The sequence below is a fragment of the Asparagus officinalis genome, chromosome 2, assembly GCF_001876935.1.
Source record: "Asparagus officinalis chromosome 2, Aspof.V1, whole genome shotgun sequence".
Classification (NCBI taxonomy): Eukaryota; Viridiplantae; Streptophyta; class Magnoliopsida; order Asparagales; family Asparagaceae; genus Asparagus; species Asparagus officinalis.
This window is the reverse complement of record NC_033795.1, coordinates 31046155-31055729: the sequence shown is the minus strand read 5'-3', so window position 1 is coordinate 31055729 and position 9575 is coordinate 31046155. Positions and strand designations below refer to the sequence as shown.

At 32.2% G+C, this 9575-nt stretch overlaps 1 long non-coding RNA gene across 1 annotated transcript; it reads right to left on the bottom strand.

Moving 5' to 3' along the window:
* LOC109830622 lies at nt 423-8657 on the bottom strand. Its single transcript, XR_002244364.1, has 2 exons — nt 8573-8657; nt 423-885 (listed from the first exon to the last, which is right to left on the bottom strand). It is a non-coding gene; the product is annotated as an uncharacterized LOC109830622 (long non-coding RNA).

Sequence of the window (9575 nt, the reverse complement as noted above, 5' to 3'; positions counted from 1 at the left end):
AAAAAACCACCCGAAAAAAACGGACCGGTTAACCGAACCGAATTAAATGGATGAGAAGAAGTCTCTAAACCGCCCGAACCGAATTAAATCGGTTTGGATCCGGTTTGAACCCCTAAACCACCCAAAAAAAACCGACCCGAATTCTGTTGGGCGGTTTAGAGACTAAACTTATATCTCAAAACTTTTCCTGTTATCATCCAATAGATTCAAACGGCGCAAGGAGCAGTTTTAAGCAACGAGTACAACAATATCCAGAAAAATATCCTTGAGAACTAAGTAAAGATTTAAATCAATCCAGAAAATTTGTTATGCACATGATGCACTTACAAAAGATGCATACGCTACATTATATGAACAATATCATACAAAACATCACTCCCCCGTGTAATTAAATAAACTTAAACATTAGTTAAAAAATTTCGCAGAAAAAATCTTGAGAATTACATAAGATTCAAATCAATCACAAAATGTGTTAAGTACATGATACTTACAAGAGATAAGCATGCTGTATTATATGAACAACATCTTTAAAACATATGTTCTCTGCGTAATTATATCAACTCAAAACTTTATTCTAAAGATGATAACTAGTCTAATAAAGCTTTGTTGGCGAGCTCAGGAACCTCATCATGAGGACAATGCCCAGCTTGCAAATTCACAACAGAAATCTTTGGATAGAACTCTTTGCAAATTCAAAACCGAAACCAAACCGAACCGAACCGAATTTCGGTTGGGCCGAATATTCGGATGAAGGGGAAAAAATCTAGATCTGGATGAGAGTTTTGAGAATCCAAAAAATTCGGATTGGATGCGGATTTGGCATAAAACCGAACCGAACTGAATATGCCCAGCCCTATCAGTGACCATAGCGTTCTTCTCTTCTTGCTGCAAAAAAGACAAAATCTATGATTCAGGTCATTTGGTTATGCGTATCAATTAGACAAATGATAATTAGAATGGGAAACTACTAATGGTTAAAGTATAAAACTACTAATGGTTAATGCCTAACATTTTGATAATAATGCATTCAAAAATCTCAAAGTTATATTACCTAAAAATCTGTAAGTTGAAAAGAAGAATCTAAAATCTAAAAGGAATAAAAAACATCAAAGCAACATGGCATAGGTTTAGCTAACACACGAGTTTTCACAATATAAATTGTAAGCTCATACTTCTAGTTTGCTTATTCATCTCCGCTAAAATTATTTTTCTTATAATCATGTAAATACAGAATTAATAATTTAAGAACTGTCACACTTCACTAATTGTTGCGAAGAAGTTCATGCAAGTGCTAAACAACTAGATAAGATTAGCGGCAGATTTTAATTTTAACTGAAGATAAAACATGCAATTATAACTCTTTGAGCTAAGTTTGACATATAATAATGCTTGTCATGAAAACCCTCATTAACAAAATTGATGAGATATCTAGCAAGTTCCATAAGGCCATCGTATTAGCTTTCCTTTAAATCTTTCAATTCTCTAGGAATTTGATGCTCAGACAGTCAAGGGTTAATCTTCAGACTCCGGTTGATAAACCGGATCAGAAACGCTAGACAACACATATAGCATCATCACAGCCTCAACAACATCAGAAACAACCTAAGTAGATGTTACCCTATAGAAAAAAAAAAGAGCGGGGAAAAACAGGAGAAAATAATTTTATAAACACTTGCACGCTTTAACTTTCAAATATAAATATACACATTTGTGTGTATCTGAATCAGTCAATTAATAAAGTACGACTCTGTTGTTTGGTGAAGAAAATACTGGTCTAAGCAGCAAACACACGTTAAAAGTTACTTCAAACTAGAATACGTAATACAATAATTTTGGGATACGTAATATAATAATTCGTAATTTTTTTTTCAAACTTAATTTGTAGCATTACAAATTTTAAAATTTAAAATCCATAATTATTGCAAACAAAATTTAGAATTACTAAAATAAGTGATTGGTAAATATAAGAACATTCGGTGAGCTTACCTCCTACAAAAGAACAAATGCAATTGTTTTTAATTGGGGTAATCATACCCATTCAAACTTATACGGAATGGCTGTAAACAATTATAAACAGTCATAAACTAACCATGTAAATATAAAAATATAAAAATAAATGATAATATAAAGGCTCAGAAAATTATCATTTTTTCAACACCTATATAATGAAATTGAATTGTAGATTAAATTCAAATAATGGACTACCTCATCTAAAAATTACAAAAACAATCTAGACTGAATTTTCTCTAATGAACGCCTCCTGTAAACAATGAAATCCCATTATAATTGGCATTATCAATATGTGACCAATCATCATAACTAAATCTAAAAAGCTCAAAAAACCCACTTTTTCATTCTAGAATTTCAAATCCAAGATTACTAGATAAAAATAAAACTTGAATAAACACCCACAAATAAATTTTGCAACATTTAAATAGTTTGTAACAAACCCGCAAGCATCTCAAACTAGCAGCAAACCCGCAAGCATCTCAAACTAGCAGCAAACCCACAAAGCTCAAAAACAAGCTCAAACTCAAATAACCAAGACTCACATAAGCAACCAAACTCAAACTCACAAACCCACAAGCTCAAACATGCCACATACCCGCAAATCCATCAAAAACAAACAACCAAGCTCAATGACAAGCTCAAACTGAAACAACCAACATATAATAAGCTGCCACAAACTCACAAACTCACAAGTCATCAAAAATAAGCTAACAAACAAGCTCAAGGCTCAGACAAGCAACCAAGCTCAAACTCACAAACCCACAAGCTCAAACCTACCACAAACCCGCAAATCCTTCAAAAACAAGTGACCAAGCTCAATGATAAACTAAAACTGAAACAATCAATATAGTAATAGGATGCCATAAACCCACAAACTTATACCGAAACTGAAACTCAAACTGAAGCTCAGACAAGCAACAAGAATAGTAATAGGCTGCCACAAACCAAAAAACTCAAAACTCAAACTGTAACCAAGATAGAAGCTCAGACAAGCAACCAGCATAGTAATAGGCTTCCACAAACCCTAAGTAGTAAAATATGAGATTGCATAGAATAGTGAAATATAATGTTGGCAAAGTAGTGAAAATATGCATCAGTTATACCACTAACATATGTACACCACTAACATATGTTGGCAAAAGTAGTGAAAAATATGCATAAGTTACACCACTAAAATATGCATAAGTTCACTATTTAGTGATGCAATGAGTTTATAAATAGTGAAATATGCAATGAGTTTATAAATAGTGAAATATGCAATGAGTTTATAAAAATAAATAGTGAAATATGCATAAGTTACACCACTAACATATCCACAAGTACTCAAATTACATCACTAAATAGTCAAATATGCAATGAGTTTATAAAAATAATAAATATTTAAAGTTATTAAAAGTAGTGAAATATCAAGTTTCCAAAAGTCATAAACACAAACTATGACCTCCTAAAACCCTTGCTCCATGATAATCTACTCTGTAAATAGTTTTTGAGCATTTTTTGTTTTGATGATCAACTTCTTAGTATCACCTTTATACTCATACAAGTAATCAAGCACTTTATTCAATGTGTCCACAAAAAACTCATTCTCATGTGCTAATAGTCTTCCCCATAGTCTCATTCCAATGTAACTGCGCGGATGTTGAATTGAGTAGGACATGGACTCAATGAAATCGCGCATGAGAGAATCCTCCTCTTTAACCTTGCTATTTTTCTTCTTATAATTTGATGTATCAATGCATTGATGATAAGAGATTGATTTCCTTCTACTTTAAGTATCTTCATTAAACAAGCAAACACACAAATCATCGCAGAGAAGGTAGCATTAGAAGTAATCCTCATTAACATATCTTCATCAATGTCATCAAATCTTCATTGTTTTAAGAAGAAATTTCTCGTAAAAACATGATACATTTGTCTTGTATTCACTAAACAAATATTAGAATGATAATACAAAGATAAGAATCTAATTGTTACTTAATGAATCATTTTATAAAACTGAGTTTGGTACTCAAAAATCAACTAAGTATTTAAGTCAAAAATTCAAGGAGTTGAGTAATCAACAATGTTCATCTGCTCGGATGCAAATAAACTTTTTTATAGAACTGATGGGATGAGCTAATGAAAAAAAGCAAATTAAAGTCCTGAAATAGTATACAAAATTCAAATTAATCTTACAAGTGAGCTGATAAAAATATCTCAGTTAATTTTCAAACAAGATATTTTTATCAAATTAATCTTACAAGATATTTTTTAAACTTGAAGATATGTATTTTAAAATTAATCAAATTAAAAAAAAGCAACATTTTACATGTTAACAAGCTAGGTGCACACCAAACAAATAGATGAAAACCATGGGTAATTTAACCAGAGAATACAGGTGTACTCCTATGTGAATTATGTCTGACACATGAAAATGCATATCTTCAAGAAGAATCAAGCAATATTGGAACGAGTGACATGTGATAACAACGAAATTTTGTTTTGTGAATACTTACATCCTTAAATATCAAATACTATTTTATGAATAGAAAGATTTAGATGAGCTGAAATCAGTAAGCTAAAAAGGTTCAACATTGTAATTTGGTGGCCAAGAGCATGCAGTCTTACTGAGAAGTGCTAGAATACAAAAAGAATACAAAAATATTGGACATTACATAGATAGCAAAAAAGCTTAATTATTCATATATTACTACATCGTACAAGAACAATAGTTTTTTCTGGCAAAACAAATTAGATAATTATATATTTGGAATATCTGAATCAATCTAAGAAAGGAATTGCAAGGAATAGTTCCTTTCCCTCAAAGATTCGGTATGGTTGTGTATCAACAAAACCAACACTTTTGGTATGTGCCCCTGTCTGAACCACATGCAGGTTAAATGCTGAGCATCTGGTTATTCGAAGGCAGAGATCTCTATGCTTTAAAAATCAGTAAAAAAATGCTCTAAAAATGAGAAAAATATCAGTTATCTGCTGTTAAGCTCAGACAGCCAAGGGTTAGTCTTCAGATTCTGGTTCAGATACCAGATCAGAAACTCTAGTTCCACATATACTGCCTCATCACAGTACCAACAACCTTGAAAACAATCTAAATTAATGTTTTGCAGATTGAAAAAGGGGAGAAACAACGAAATTTTGTTTTGTGAATACTTACATGCTTAAATATCAAATACTATTTTATGAATAGAAAGATTTAGATGAGCTCAAATCAGTAAGCTAAAAAGGTTCAACATTGTAATTTGGTGACCAAGAGCATGCAGTGTTACTGAGAAGTGCAAGAATACAAAAATATTGAACATTTTCATACAGAGCAAAAAACTTATTTATTCATATATTATTGCATCATCCAAGAACAATAGTTTTTCTGGTAAACAAACTAGATAAATATATAGAATATCTGAATCAATCTAAGAAAGGAATTGCAAGTAATAGTTTCTTTCCCTCAAAAGATTCAGTATGGTTGTGTATCAACAAAGCCAACACTTTTGTCTGAACCACATGCAGATTAAATGCTGAGCATCTGGTTATTCGGAGACAGAGATCTCTATGCTTTAAAAATCAGTAAAATGCTCTAAAAATGAGAAAAATATCAGTTATCTGTTGTTAAGCTCAGACAGCCAAGGGTTAGTCTTCAGATTCTGGTTCAGATACCAGATCAGAATCTCTAGTCCACATATACTGCCTCATCACAGCACCAACAACCTTGAAAACAATCTAAATTAATGTTTTGCAGATTGAAAAAGGGGAGAAAACAACGAAATTTTGTTTTGTGAAAAATTACATCCTTAAATATCAAATACTATTCTATCAATAGAAAGATTTAGATGAGCTCAAATTAGTAAGCTAAAAGGGTTCAACATTGTAATTTGGTGACCAAGAGCATGCAGTCTTACTGAAAAGTGCAAGAATACAGAAATATTGAACATTTTCATATATAGCAAAAAACTTATTTATTCATATATTATTGCATCATACAAGAACAATAGTTTTTCTAGCAAACAAACTAGATAATTATATATTTGGAATATCTGAATCAATCTAAGAAAGGAATTGCAAGGAATAGTTCCTTTCCCACAAAAAATTCAGTATGGTTGTGTATCAACAAAGCCAACACTTTTGTCTGAACCACATGCAGATTAAATGCTGAGCATCTGGTTACTCAGAGACAGAGATCTCTATGCTTTAAAAACCAGTAAAAATGAGAAAAATATCAGTTATCTGTTGTTAAGCTCAGACAGCCAAGGGTTAGTCTTCAGATTCTGGTTCAGATACCAGATCAGAAACTCTAGTCCACATAAATTGCCTCATCACAGCACCAACAACCTTGAAAACAATCTAAATTAATGTTTTGCAGTTTGAAATAGGGGAGAAAACAACGAAATTTTGTTTTGTGAATACTTACATCCTTAAATATCAAATACTATTTTATGTATAGACAGATTTAGATGAGCTCAAATCAGTAAGCTAAAAGGGTTCAACATTGTAATTTGGTGACCAAGAGCATGCAGTCTTACTGAGAAGTGCAAGAATACAAAAAATTGAACATTTTCATACATAGCAAAAAGCTTATTTATTCATATATTATTGCATCATACAAGAACTAGTTTTTCTGGCAAACAAATTAGATAATTATATATTTGGAATATCTGAATCAATCTAAGAATGGAATTGCAAGGAATAGTTCCTTTCCCTCAAAAGATTAAGTATGGTTGCGTATCAACAAAGCCAACACTTTTGTCTGAACCACATGCAGGTTAAATGCTGAGCATCTGGTTATTCGGAGGAAGAGATCTCTATGCTTTAAAAATCAGTAAAAAAAATGCTCTAAAAATGAGAAAAATATCAGTTATCTGTTGTTAAGCTCAGACAGCCAAGGGTTAGTCTTCAGATTCTGGTTCAGATACCAGATCAGAAACTCTAGTCCACATAAATTGCCTCATCACAGCACTAACAACCTTGAAAACAATCTAAATTAATGTTTTGCAGATTGAAAAAGGGGAGAAAACAATGAAATTTTGTTTTGTGAATACTTACATCCTTAAATATCAAATACTATTTTATGAATAGAAAGATTTAGATGAGCTCAAATCAGTAAGCTAAAAGGGTTCAACATTGTAATTTGGTGACCAAGAGCATGCAGTCTCAATGAGAAGTGCAAGAATACAAAAAATATTGGACATTTTCATACATAGCAAAAAGCTTATTTATTCATATATTATTGCATCATACAAGAACAATAATTTTTCTGGCAAACAAATTAGATAATTATATATTTGGAATATCTGAATCAATCTAAGAAAGGAATTGCAAGGAATAGTTCCTTTCCCACAAAAGATTCAGTATGGTTGTGTATCAACAAAGCCAACACTTTTGTCTGAACCACATGCAGATTAAATGCTGAGCATCTGGTTATTCAGAGACAGAGATCTCTATGCTTTAAAAACCAGTAAAAAAATGCTCTAAAAATGAGAAAAATATAATTAAATGTGAAGCGTATTTTAGGGGTACAACAAATGTCTTCGGCAGCTTGGAGGGCTACATATGTTTGAGAAATCAAATCAATGTTAGCCCCCTCAAAAGGCCTAAGATGGTTAAAACCAATTCCTATTTGCCCTATAACTAAGCCATAAGATGTGGGTTGAGATGCTAAGAGCACCTCTAGTAACTTACGGCTACTCTTTGAGGCATAACGTGTGACAAAACAAAACTAGAGTATCAGACAAGAGTCTACAAATAATACATTAAGAATCACAAAAAGCTACTAATATGGTAAATTTTGTGAGAAAGTAGTCAGCGGTCACAAACCCCAAAGTCAACTAGGCACAACATCAATGCAATGAGCAAAGAACGCTTACGAAATTAGATACAGAACATGATTGATGTAGTACACCAAGGAATGTGCATAAATTGTGCTAAAATCATCTCATATACCATTTAAGAGAAAAAGGGGTTTGGAAACTGAAGTTTCATTATCAGAATATGAAAAACTCAAAAGACCCTTGTCAAGTTAAGTTTTGAACAAAATTCACTTGTACTGGTATATTATACCCAATACATATCTCCACTATTATATAAGACACGATCTTTTGTTTAACATGGATATGAAGCACAATGCGCATTAAAAATTAACAAGTATTGTAAGAAAATAGCTCATCTAAATAAAAATTACGCATAAAACAACTAAATAAATACTATCATAAAAGTTTGAATCAAGGCACCATTTGCCTTCGATTATTATTATTATTTTAAATAACGATTGGAACGTCGGAAATCTCGTGTGGAAAACACACGCTCATTGCATCCAGAGATGCTGCGTTATTAACAATAATTTCTTCATTCGATTCCAAAAAACATAACCACATATTACAAATAATCAAAACAATCAAATTGATAAAAAATCTCAACTTTCTTACTGGGACATCATTATCTCGTGTCAAGATCTAAGAAAAAAGGCTAAAATTTTACATTTTTCTTCATTTAATACCTAAACCCCAACCCTAGAGGGAGACTCAGAAAACTAAGTATAAATATATGAAATTAGGAGAGGCGATAGGAATCAGACCTCGAGAAACCTCTGAATCTCCGGCGAGCTCTCTGTTACTAAAATTTTAACCCTTGAAAGTCTTAAACCCTAAACCCTAACGGCGCTCACAAAGGACCTAAAGCTCGCAAAGGGGTAAATTTATAGAGAGTAAGGTCCCAGTTTCATGGGCTGGACAAATAAACGGGCCGGGCTTCCGCAAGAAGGCTTGTCCGTAATCTATTAACTAGTTTATAATTTATTTCTGTCATATTACTCATCTAACCCTTCCTTTATATATAGTATAACAACTAGTGTCGTGCCTTGCTATGCTGCTGGATAATTTAAAAAAATCTAATCCTCTAGAACTCAAGATTAACTATTTATGTTATAGTAAATGCTACAATAGTATTTGTTGTATCAATCATTACCGTAGCAAATATGAAATCGAACACTGGATTTTTCGAAAATATGTTACTGTAGCACACGAGAATACTGTAGCGGGGGTACTGTAGCAATCTAAAAATTTCAAATAATGTTCTAGCAATTAAAACCGGGATTACTGTAGCGAAAAAAAATATGACGTGCTTTGCACGGTGTTCACACTAGTTTATTATAAAACAAAATATTATTTTATAAAAGTTATGATTTTGCAATTATTGTAGGACACTCCGCAATAAGGAGGATAGGCATGCTCAATTTTTACATGCTTCTATACATATACAACAATATTGAAGAGTGGAATTAGAGCAATGTAAGTATATACAACACCTAGAATCACAAGGTTAACAGTATAGTCTATAGAAATACCAGAATATCAGAAAACTAAAGGGAACAATAAAATAGTACAAGTTTAATAATAACTACAATACACATTAGTACATGTCAGATAAGTCAAAAGTACTACAAAAATAAATACAGAATAACTCCTACTATAATTGCTACGGGAGGTAATCTTCTAAGCCGGTGTCTGTGGTCCCCTTGCCCTTGCCAACTGTATGACGAATGGATGTCAAAATAATAGGGCTGAGCTTAAGGCCCAATA